Raw genomic sequence first — 13,507 nt, forward strand, 5'->3', positions numbered from 1 at the left:
TCAGTTTTAGGTATAATTAGTTGAATCTCATTATAGAAGACGGTTTATCTCTCACACATTTATGCATACTTCCTGGTGACTGAAATTTTGTCTGAACATAGAGCTCTTGGTTGAAAATCATTTTTTTCTAAAGCACTTTGAAAACTTAGAACTTCAATCACTCTCCGGATAGAACAAGAACTATTATCTAGCTGCAAAAGTGGGAAGGGTATATGGAGGTCTACTTGTACCTTAGAGAGATTTTCAATCAGCCTTTTACAGTCCTAGACATTTTGCCCCATTTCCAAGCATAACTGTTAAAGTGAATTGTGGAGCATTTTGAAGCATCTGTGATGTAAACATGATTGTTTCTTTGTTGTGCCCACTGTTGGCTTACGGTTCAATTTTCTTGGGTACCCAGTCAGTCACCACTTGTGTCTCTGCTTCCCAGATTCCAAATTTTGTTACTATTATTTCTTCTTCCATTCTCTATGTTTTTATTTTCTACCTTGTGAACACCATTTTGGTGTCATTTAAAGGATTTTAGCAAAGAGCAGAACACAATTCATATATTTACTATGCCATTATTTCTGGTTTTATTCTTTTTTTTTTTTTTTTTTTTTGCTGCTAATATTTATGAATCTAGCCACCTATAATCCATTAATGTTATACTCAGAAAAACCTATGGAGATCAGATACTGTCTCTTGTTTCACAGATGAGAAATCTTACTCCAGGGAGGATAATTGACCAAATGACAGTAAATCAGAATAGATATGGGATTTCTTTTTTTTTTTCTTTGACAGTTTTTTTTAATTGAATCATAATTGACTATTTATATTTGTGTAGTACATGTTTGATTATCAATACCTGTGTACAATATGTGGTGATCAAATCAGGATAATTAGTATAATCATGTTTTTAAAACTTAATCAATCTTTGTAATCCTTAACCAATTTCTCACTCACCCCCCTCACCCTTTCTCACCACTAATAACCACAGTTCTGTTTCTGGATTTTTTTTTGAAAGTTCAACGTATTATTGTGACTGTTGTTTCTGTCTTTTCTTTCTTTCTTTCTTTCTAGCTCCCACTTATGGGTGAGGACATGCAGTATTTCTCTTTCTGTGCTTGGCTTATCTCACTTAACATAATTTTCTCTAAGTTCATCCATGTTGTGGCAAACGGCAGAATCTCATTCTTTTCTGTGGCTGGGTAGTATTCCATGGAGTATATATACTACATTTTCCTTATCCAGTCATCTGATGATGGACATTTAGGTTGGTTCCAACTCTTGGCTACTGTATACAGAGCTGTGATAAATATGGGAGTGCAGGTATCCCTTTGACATGATGTTTTCCATTCCTTCAGATATATAACCAGCAGTATATATAGTAATTCTATCTATAGTAGTTTGAGAAACCTCCTTACTGTTGTCCATATGGCTGTACTAATTTACAGAATCTCAGAATTTTAAAACAGTATGAGACTTTAGAAATAGCCTCATCAAAACCCTTATATTATGAACTAAATACCACAGAAGTCAAGAGACTTATCTTTTGTTAGACTGCCAGATAGGACTTAGATCTCTTGACAACTAATCTGTATTGTCATAAATGCTTTTTAGAATACTTCTTTCAAAGGTAGAAAAAGTGGATTTCAAAGAGAGACAGGATGTGGATTATGTTTTGGAAAGTAAGTGATATTTGTGCACTGGAGTCTGTAAAATTGTTAATACTGGTAGAGTCAATACTAGTGTTGGTCCTTAGCAAAATCCGGATAAAGTCTATTTTTACTACAAAAAGACCACTCAGAACTTGCTGGATTACAAGTCATAAGATGATGGAGGTGATTTAACACAACAGGTTTTGACATAGAAAATGTTATGTCAGATGTATGTGACCCAAACTATTTTTAGTGAAGTTAAAGCAACTGTTAATGAAAATATTCAATAGTTGTAAAACTGGAGTAAACTTTAAGTTGCAACCAAGAAATAAAAATTAAACAAAAAGACAAAGCTTTCTAAACTTTTTGCCATCCCCATACTCAGGGAAATACACACAGACACACACACCCAAATGAGCATTTCAATATACAAAAAAGAAATGCAAATAATTGAGTAGTTAATATTAGCTTCAAGGGAATATTTGCTGTCATGCTATAAAACTTAGAAAATAGGATTTTATAATAAAGTGTTAACTTTAATTATAACAAAGAGAACAACAGTATAATAATTAACATGTAAAGCATATGCAAATACACTATTATTATGCAAAAATAAAATTGAGATTCAGTGCTAAAAATCTGCCTGTTTAGAGAAAACAAATAGAAAAATATGACTAAGTTACAATAATATCAGGGTAGCTTCAGAGAATGTTCCAGAAGTTCATAGAAATTGAAGAAAAAGATTTGGGCTTGATAATTTGTTTTAGTAAAAGAGATACTTCTAGCTTAGAGATATAACGTATAAAACTGACCCAAATATGGCTTAAGAAATAGAAAATGACTTCCCAAATTGGTTAAATCCTTAAGTGGGGATTATCTTTTAAACTACATTCTTTTTCTGGTTAAGAAACATTAGCTAATGATGTGAGAGGATTTCTACCCTATTTATTAAATTTGCTTTACCTGCAAGTGACTTGAAATCATGTGCACTGAAAGAAAAGCGTACTGGAAGCCCCTCTGTGTGCTTCCTGCATAAGCACTTGTCTTGACACATGCGGAACATCCATATTGAGCTCCAGGCTAAAATCAACACTGACATGAGAGAGAGGTGATTTGCCTATCTTGCTGTTTATTGAACAACTTTCCATAGGCACTTGTCAAAATATATTTGGATTCCTGAGCAGAACCGATTTTGTTTTTCCTGGATCTGAGATCAAAACATTACATTTAGTATGAAATAAAGTTAGACGAAGAATGTATTCAGAAAAATTCTGATTCCTTTCCTTTCATCCCTATGCCACTCTCTGTTTTGGTCTCTTTATTACTTGTTGCTGTTTCAAACTATTCAAACTATTTCAAATGGTCGGGACACTTTTCCTTCTTTTTCTTTTTCTTTTTTTTTTTTTTCCCCTTGTCTCTTTAACCAAGAGTTCTTATAACATTTTCTGAACTTCCAAATTAAGGAAATTCTCTGGGTCATCATAATAGTGGTAATAGTTATTAGGGAGTAACATAAGTCTATAAAACTCTTACTATATGCCAGGCACTGGGCTTCAGCCGTTTTACATATGGTGGAAGTTAAAATCTTTAAATATTAATTAAGCTAGCTATTTTCTCTAATTTCCCTTCATCTATCTTACAGTGAAGCAAAAAGAAGAATTGAAAGAGATTCACAATCTAAGGGGAAGAAGATGAATGTTCTTTTCATAGACAGACTTTTCCTTAGATAAAACAGACCTGTGGAAATGAAAGAAAAAAAGATGTGACACCTAAAATCTAGCAGGAGAGACTGGATAGTCTGGATCAACCTCCAAGATGAAACTGTGGTGGGTTGTGGACCCTCTTTCCTCCAACCTACCAATGGTGAACATGATCTTCAACAGTTCTGGACACTTGTAAGCTCCCCATAAAGAGACAGTAAGAAATTTGAACATTCTGATGGAAATAGTGCTGAAAGAAGCACCTCACCCCTGACCAAAGCAGAGCTAAATGAAACCAGTGGAGTCTTTTCTTATGAGCAGAGGCAGCATTACACACTGTGGTTACACACAAATTAGGAAAATGAGGCACAGAAAGATTGAGTAACTTATACAAGATCGATGACCCAGTCATTTTCTGAGCTGGGATACAAACCCATACAATGTGGTGTCAGAGTTTTCATTTATCATAATATTCTACTGTTTTCAAATATTCACTGCAAAATAATATAGGTTAAGGATTTGTCAATAGGATGACATATCCTTTCCTCTAAAAATTATCCATCTTCTCAGAAGGAAGTGTTAGGCTTCATTTTGTCTCTATTATATACTGTTTTCTTTATAGGGAGATCTGGACTTAGGGAAATTCTAACATTAAAAAATAACTCGACAATTTCTATGCTGCCCGAGCTTTAGAATGTCAATATTACTTGCAGGTGTTCACATTTCAAATTTGTAAGAAATCCAATAAGATTTAGATAAATGAGTTTATAATTAACAAAAATTAAATTCCAACCCAAGGGACAGGACTTCCAACTTAAAATTGGTTGTATCATAAATCTAGTTTTTAAAATGTCAGCTATGCCCACCTGCTTGTTGTGATCCTTGTGCTATGGTTCCCAAAGAGTTGTCTATCAATCTGGCCTCCTGGTATCAATTGCTAAAGTAAGATTTTCACAATAACAAAAAACTTTAGTTTAATAACCAAGTCAAGTTACTTTATAAAAAGACATAAAATTTGGCATAAAGTCCATGCTACAGTATTGAGCCTTAACCATTATGGCAACTAAGGATTTGGGAATATGCTATGCACAACCAACCCCCACTTCTGCCCTTCCTCCCCATGACACATTCTCAGAAAGTCGATCTAAGATTTCAGGAGCCCTCAAGTTCATCAAAGACCCAGAGATAACTGCACCCTGAAGCATGGGAAGCAGGTAACAAACAGGAACTCCAGCACCCCATAACATCAAGGTGAGTCTAGGTCCTGGCAGCTACCAGAATCATGGCAAGGGGGGAAACATTGCTACAGTTTTAGTCTTGCCTAGTTAATGACAGCCCAGACCAGGAGACAGCCGGCCTTCAATCCAGCTCAGTCCTTGGGAGCTGGACACTTGGCAAAAAAAAAATGTCTTGGAAAGGAAGACTCATTTTAAGAACAACGACAGCAACAAAATTTATAATGTTGTATAAATGACATAAAAAAGTATGTCCTAAATGTAAAATAAAAAATTATAAAATTCCTAGAAGAAAATATACAAGAAAATCTATGTGACTTTGAGTATGTTGATTAAATTTTAGCTGCAACACTTAAAACACAATCCATAAAAGAAAAAAGTTGATGTGTTGGACTTTGTTAAAATTAAAAACTTCTTCTCTCTATGAAAGACATTGTTAAGGGAATGAAAGACAAGCCACAAACTGGGAGAAAATATTTGCAAAACATGTATATGATAAAGAACTTAAGTTAAATGTTCAAAGAACACTTCAAACTCAAAAATAAGTAAAATTATTAAATTATGGGCAAAAGGTCTGAACAGACACCTTATCAAAGAAGATACAGAGATATTTAAATATATGAAAAGATGCAGACCATCTTTAGAGAAATCCAAATTAAAACAATATTGAGATACCACTACACAACTATCAGAATAGCTAAAATCCAAAAAACCAGTGATTCCAAATGCTCGTGAGGATTTAGAGCTATAGGAACTCTCAATCATTACTGGCGGGAATGCAAAATAGTACAGCCACTTTGTAAGACAGTTTGGCAGTTTCATACAAAGCTGAACATAGTTTTAACATATAATTCTGCAATCAAACTCCGAAGTATTTACCTAACTGATTGATAATATATGTTGACACAAAAACTTATACACAAATGTCTGTCAGCTTTATTCATAACCACCAAAACCTGGAAGCAACCAAGAAATCTTTCAATAGGTGAATGGATAAACAAACTATTTCATATCCATACAATGGAATATTTTTCATCTATAGAAAGGAAAGAGCTATCAAGCCACACAAAGACATAGATGGACCTTAATGCATATTGCTAAGTGAAATGAGCCAGTCTGAAAAGGCAACATACTGTATGATTCCAATTAGATGACATTCTAGAAAGAGTAAAACTGTATAGACCATAAGCACATCGGTGGTTGCCAAGAGTTTGATGGTGGTAGGGGATGTTTGAATCTGTGAAGCACAAGGGATGGGAATTTTAGAGTTGTAAAATTATTCTCTTTGATAATGTAATAATGTATACATTTTACTGTGTATTTGTCAAAACACATAGAAATTTACATCACAGAGTAATCCTTTATCTATGCAAATTTTTAATACTAATTTAAGAGACATAAAAGGAGAATCACAGTATATAATGCAGAATGTGACAAAATGACCTAACAGTACTAATGCATAAAACAGCCTCACTGAAAAGGGTGGGCTGAAAAGGTGCTGCCTTAAGTAATCTTGGAAATGAGTATAGTCTGTAAGACTAAAGGCAAAGGAAATTGCACATCAGCACTGTTCTCTAGTTGATAAGGTTATCTCACATGGCAGACTCGGTTAACAATTCTGATAATACTTTACATGTATACTGGAATCAAACAATTAAATTAATGGATGGCATACAGAGGGAGCTAGATTTCTCCTTGTTGATGTGGGAGGTTATAAATAAGCAAGAAGAAGAATTTAAAATGATCTTCATGGTAATAGATAAGAGTTTGAGACATCTGTGTGAATTCATATTTAGCTTAATATAGATACAAATGGTGACATACAGAAATATTTATAGATGCATTCACATACATGGACTAGTACATACACACACATATTTCCTTATCCTGTCAGCAGAGAGGGCCTAGAATCAGCGAAACCATATAGCAGTGATCACACTAGCACCCAGATCTTGCTTTCTAATACAATTCTCCAATAGAAAGAACCATCAGCTTCTTGAAAAAATAAATGGCTGTCTATGCCTGGGGCTGAAGATATGCAAGATGAGCCTGCAGCATCTGGTTGTGCCAGAAAGGAGGAAAGTTTTTACCAAAGATAATGGGGGTGTGTTAAAGTGACACAGGAACCAACTAAAATAGCTTCCAATGGCCAAAGCTGGAGCAGTTTGAATAACAAAATAAATAAAATAATACTGGATTTAATCCAAAATATAATATAACTTTTAGTATTCGAATGCTCCTAGCTCAATAGCAACTCCAGCACCAGAGGGCTAGCAACCTTCTCCTAGTGAGAAATGAATGGAAGCTGGACATGAGTTTTTATAGTGTGCCTTTCATGGGATACTTCTTTTACCTGGTGGAGAACCTAATGCCTAGTTATCTAACCTGTGGCCAAGGGGTCCCTCACATGGGAAACTTGTTTATTCTGGCAGATGCCTTTGTGGCTCTTGTCTGACCCATGTCCAGTTTATGACCCCCTGACTGATGCTCTGGCACTGGGATCCCACCCTTGTGTTCTCCCAGATGTCCTGGGGAAAACCTGGCATGGGGTAGCCACTGGTTCTTCAGATGGAAGGTGTAAACTCAATACACCACCACAATAGGAAACAAGTTCAAAGATTTTTACTTACAGAGCCTGGGCAAGTAGGGTATAATGAGTCAGGAGGGCAGTCCTCCACCTCCAGGTCACATGAGGCAGGAATGAACTGTCAGGCAGACAGAGAGAGGGCGAGCATGTGACAACTAGTAGGCAAATGCACCTGAAGACCCATTTAAGGAATCAGTGGGAGAGTAGGGTGCCTGGTCTGTAGCCAGGAGAGGTGTCTTCAAATCCTTATCTCTGGCCACAGGCTTGCGCCATTTGTGTGTGAGGCAGAACTGGACACTGTGTCCAGGGTGACTAAGCCCTGCTTCTGGAATGAGAAATTTAAACCTGTATTCAAAATGGATGCTGAGGCAACATAAACTGATGGAATAAATAAGTAAATGAAAGAAAATAGACAAATCTCTTGTGCATAAGAATTCCTAGTAATTTACGTACATATACCACACTCAAGTAGATGGAGATTAACTCCCCACGTCTTAAGTGTGGGCTACACACAGTGACTGCATCCCGTAGAATACAGTGTGGAAAGGGAGAAAAAGAGTGACTTTACAGTGGAGAAGTCTAGCTGTCACTACTTTAAGTAGGTGTGGAGGGTAACTTAAGTGATAAGTAATGTCAATCATAGTATGTACTCTTGATATAATGTGATAAGAATGGTACTTCCACTCAAAAACCTGTAACCTCAGTCCAATTATGAGAAAAACATCAGACAAATCCTAAATGTCAGACATTCTACAAAACACCTGAGCAGTATTCTTCAAACTGTCAAGGTCATCAAAACCAAGAAAAATCTGAGAAATTGTCACAGCCAAGAGGAGCCTAAGAAGGCATAACGGCCAAATGTAATGTGGAATCTTGGATGAAATCTCCAACAGAAAAAGGACAATAGATAAAAACTAGAAAAATCTGAATAAGTAAATTATAACAAACCTAAGATATTAATAATGAGGGAAACTGGGTGTAGGCTATATGGAAATTCTCTGTACCTTTGCAGTCTTTCTGTAGTACTTGTCCTTGCTGTCAGACATGGCATAATTGGTAAATTTCCTTTGCAATATTTCTTTTAATACCTTTCAAAACTATTTTAAATGAGCATTTATGTATTTATAATGGTTAATTTTATACTTCAACTTGTCTGGGATAAAGAATGCCCAGATAGCTGGTTAAACATTATTTCTGTGCATGTCTGTGAATGTGCTTCTGGAAGAGATTAGCATTTGAATCAGGAGAGTGAGTAAAGGAGATCCGTGTGAACAGGATCATCAATCTGTTGGAATTTAACAGACCAAAAAGGGGGCAGAGGGCAAATTCTCTCTCTCTTCTGCTTGGTACATCTAACTTCCGCCCTAGGGCACCAAAACTCCTGGTTTTCTCCAGGCTTCTGGTACTGAGATTTACACCGGGCCCTCCTTTCCACCCACCAAATTCTCAGGCCTTCTGACTCAAACTGGGAGTTATACCATCAGCTCCCCTGGTTTTCAGGCCTTGGGAATTGTAATAAATTACATGAAGGGCTTTACTGGTTCTTCAGTTTACAGATGGCAGATGGTGAACCTTCTTGACCTCCATAATCACATAAGCCAATTCCCATTATCTATCTACCTATGGATCTGTCTGTCTGTATGTCTATCTGTCTACCTATCTATTGTTCTATCTCTTATTGGTTCTGTTTCTTTGGTGAACCCTTACTAACACAGTATGTGTCCGGAATTTCAAAATTTAAATACTATGACACAGATGTATAAAATATGTAATCTTGTTTCCTATTACTGATTTCATCTTGCTACCCATCCCTAATTTCAAAAGACTCTGGAAAACAAAAGCAAAAACAAAAACAAACCTTAAACTTAAATTTTGCATATCAATTGCTTCTGGTTTAATGTTTATTTTTTCAGCTGTGCAAAGCCTCCTTTGGAAAACTCTCCAATCTTTTCTTGAGTTAAGCCTAGGAAATGCTGGCATCTTTTTACTACTCCTTCTTTCTGAGGAATCTTCCATGTCTTTATGGTATGGTGCTTTATGGAAATTAATCCTTACTTCCTAGAAATTTCTTATAGCCATTTCTAAATTACCATGTTACCAGAGTCAGTTTTCTCAGGGGCCATACTGAAAAAGGAGCATTTTTTGTTATTATTATTTTTGTTTTATAAGTTAAAAAGCAGATTTATTAGAAAGATGCTTTGATAGCTCATAGAAATAACAGAAGAGCTAAATAATCAAGTCTTGAGACAGGCAGGTATTATGGCATCACTGAGGACATTAGAGTTGGAGTTTGTGAATGTTCTCAGATGTGGACCTTAGTTAAGGTGATATAGGTCCAAGGAACTTTTTATCTCTGTGTCTCTTAGTTCAAGTTTCCAGTTTTTAGGAGAAAAAATCTGATTGGTTTGATCTTGGCTGGGTCTCATAACTGGACAAATATGCTTTGGTGTTCCAGGTTGGACTCCATAAGTGTAGACCTTCTCTTTCACATCTTATAGGGAAGGAAGAATCTTTGGCCCAGCATTCAGTCTTAGAGGATGGGAAGTCCAGGGGGCCACATATGGTGAGGGCCACCTTCTGTCTGGAAACTCTCCACAGAGTCCCATGGTGATGCAGGCAATCACATGGTAAGGATGGCCTGATAAGGGAGTTTTAAATTTTCTCTTCTTACAGGAAGAAAGCTAAGAACTCTTCTCACACTCCTCTACACTCCAAATAAAGCTATGTTAGCCTGTCTTCTTTTTCTTTTTTCTTTTTTTAGGCATCCTGCATAATTGCTGATGCTCACTGAGTGCTTAATGTTCTGGGCTGTGTTCCAGGCACTTAGTCTTCACACAGTGTAATGAAGTTGGTCCTTTTATCATTTCCATTTTATTGAAGCTTGGTGAGGTCAAATATTTTGTCACTGTAGTGAGCAGTGGGGCTGCTATTCAAAACCAAGCAATCTGACTCCAAAGCCCATGCTCTTCCAACCATGCTAAACTGTTTCTCATTCATTTATTAAATAGATTTATTGATGCTACTACTATGGGAAGATCACTAAGAAGATAGCAATGCATGCAAAAGGCAAGGTCCCTGCTCTCATGAATCTGGGGGATGGGGAGACAAGGAAAGCAGATAATAAACAAATAAATACAAGGGTGCTTCAAAAAGTTTGTGGCATTAAAAGGCAGTATGGATTTTTCCACAAACTTTTTGAAGACCCCTCATATGTAAGTTAATGTCATAAAGTAAACAGTGCTATGAAAGGAATGGTTGAGTATGGTTCCATTCAATATGGCTGTTGGAAGAATTATGTTAAGGAGGTAATATTGAGCTAATACCTAAAGGGTAATAAGAACTCAAATATGCAAAAAGGTAAAAGAAAAGCACTCCAAATAGAGGGAAGTAGGATGAAGACCTTGAAATAAGGAGGGGTTTGAATGTTGTAGAATGTAAGGCTGTGTGACTAGCACAGTAACCAACAGTGATGATGGTCTGAAAGGAGGGGGATGGCAAGTAAGAGTCAAATAATGCAGAGCTGTGGAGTCCAGGGCAAGGAGGTGAATTGGTCCTAATATCCCCCTGTTTAAAATAAGGTTATAACATGATTTAATATGCCTTTTAAAAATTCTTTTGGCTGCTATGTGTGGTGTGGAATATACTATAAAGCATATGTACTTTATAGGGCCTGGTTTTCCAAAGCCTTGCAGTTTCAAGTGTTGACCTTGCAGAGGACTGGAAATTTTCCTCAGGCTACAAAGTCTCTGTTGTAAGATAAAGTTTTGTGGCACAGCAAGGTTGCTGGCTCAAGGATAGACTAGTTACTGATTGTTGTGTAAAGATACTGAGAAATTGCTGTAAGATCACTTAATTGTCTAATGGAATGTCATATGACTTTTTTCACTGAAAGTTACCAGCATATATTGTTAAACTATAACCCCACCTATGTTCTCTTCCTGCCACTTCCTGGTCTGGAAAATAAATGCAGGAAGAAAACCCCAATTCGGAGTTAATTTCCCAAGGAAGGAGTGCCTCTCGCTTGAGCATTCCCAAGGGAAGTTAACCAGTTCCGGGCCTCTCACTTCTCGGAAGAGATGGGCTTTGAGCAATCCTTTGCATCTCCATCACCCAGGGAAAGAGAGGTGACAAATCCATGGGGGGCAAATCAACACAAAGCAACAGTGTGGGAAATTAATTTCAAGAAAGTCAAACAAGAATAGGCAAAACAGTTATACCTTGTAATTTTTTTAAATGAAAAATATTGACTTTGTGGGGACTTGGAAAACCTGATCAACTAATAGATGGAGTATTTTTATTAGGAAATACCCCTCATTACTGCTGAACATTATGAAATAGGACAAAGGAAAGTGATGCCACTGGTGTCTATGTTAACGCAATGTTTTTCATTTCTATAGTAATCTCATTGTCTTCTAAGTTATTTTCTTTTTCTTGATGTCACACAGACACAACCTCAGGTGATTCTCCCAAGATGCTTTGGCTTCATAAGCCCTTAAACTTTCCAAAAGTTACTCATAAACCTATGGCTATAATTTCCCAGAAGAGATGCTTTCCAAAAGTAAGATTGACAGAGTTTGCCTCTTTTGAGAATTTAGTTTTAAAAAATTTGAATTTGATTTCTCTCATTGATCAAATCTTAATGGTGCACATTTTACAAGGAAAATACTTACTGAGTTTTGCAGACAAAGTGCATATGTGTTGGCTATGTCATCTACTTTTAAGGAATTTAAAACTTACATCTTCATTCAAGGTTGAAAATCTATGATGTGGAAAACACTGTGGTAGGCATTATGGCTGTAAAGATAAATAGCACACAATTTCCACTGTAAAGAATTTTATAGCCATGTATGAGGAGGCATAATAAGAGCAACATAAAATATTGTACTGTGATAAACAAGAACTGATGTTTTTCATGAAGATCATCAGAGAGAATGTCATAGCTAAAGTATCCAGCCAGAAACAGAGGCTGAGACTACTGCTAGTAGGCAGGTAGTTTATTTTTACAAATAATCTCAGGGAAGAAGAGCAGCAGACTGGGCAGAGTGAAATCAGGAAGAAGGAAAAGCCAATTCCAGAGTACATTCTTGAATTGGTCACCACTGGTGGCCGCTCAGCTTGATTCTACTTGAACCTTCTGTGGAGCCATGAAAGTTTTGTCTCAGAACTGCCTGTTTAGGGGACAAAGAGGTCATAATTTAATAATAGCTATGCTTCGCTGGTCAATTCTTGCCCACTGGAGCATTAACTCCTCATACTTCGAGGCAACACACCAGTGACTAGTCACATTGGTTCCCACAGGTATCCTGCATCAGAGAAGCTTGGGATAGAAAGAAGAAGATAACTGGTGCAGCTAAGGCATGTGCTGTTAGGTAGTATCTGTGTGAAGTTAGCTGCGATGGCAAAGGCTGAAGTAAAAGGTGGGCTGAGAACATGTGAGGGGATGGGAGGGATATTTTTAATATAGAAAACTTTTAACAGGAGAAAGCATTGAACTAGATACCAGAGATGTATCAGGAGTTTTATACACAAAAATTAGGGAGTAGTAACAAGGAGAAATGATTTAAAAATGTATTTCAGGCTGGCTGGTTAGCTAAGTTGGTTAGAGTGTGCTGCTGATATACCAAGGTCCAGAGTTCGATCACTGTTCCGGCCAACCACACACACACACACACACACACACACACACACACACACACACACACACACACGTACTTCAGTCAGAGAAAAATCTAGTGAACAAATATTATGGATTTGGGAGTACAGAGTGCATCAAAGTGTAAATGTTGGTGGGAGAGAATATAGTGTATTGGTAGGTGGATTATGATGCATAAGAGTGCATATCTTCAGTGGTATACTCTGGAATGAACCATCATTGTCCAGTGAATAGAAGTCACTGGCCTCTTCTGATCACATTCTAACCCCAAGCTCAAGGAGAGCACTATGAAAATCATTTGCATTATTTTTGACAGACGAGTATTTCCCTGTGGGAAGGTATTGTAGTTTTTAAATATATCCATGGGCTGGCTGGTTAGTTCACTTGAGAAAGCATGGTGCTGATAACACCAAGGACAAGGGTTTGGCTCATCATACCAGCCAGCCCCCAAGATAAGTAAATTAAATAAAATATCAATAAAATAAATATCAAATTCTTTGTTAGCTTCTTGTTTAAAAGGTATAGCTTAATTTCAGTGTGAGCTGAACTTAACTTGCTTCTGACACACCAAATATATATAGATATATCAAAAGTCACAGCCAGTTAGAGTTCTGAGACTATGTCATACAAAGTCTGCAGCTGTCTCCGTGTTATCTCTCTCAATGCCATGAGGACACTCCATTTTTCCTATG

This window comes from Cynocephalus volans, chromosome 5 (genome assembly GCF_027409185.1).
Source record: "Cynocephalus volans isolate mCynVol1 chromosome 5, mCynVol1.pri, whole genome shotgun sequence".
Taxonomy (NCBI): domain Eukaryota; kingdom Metazoa; phylum Chordata; class Mammalia; order Dermoptera; family Cynocephalidae; genus Cynocephalus; species Cynocephalus volans.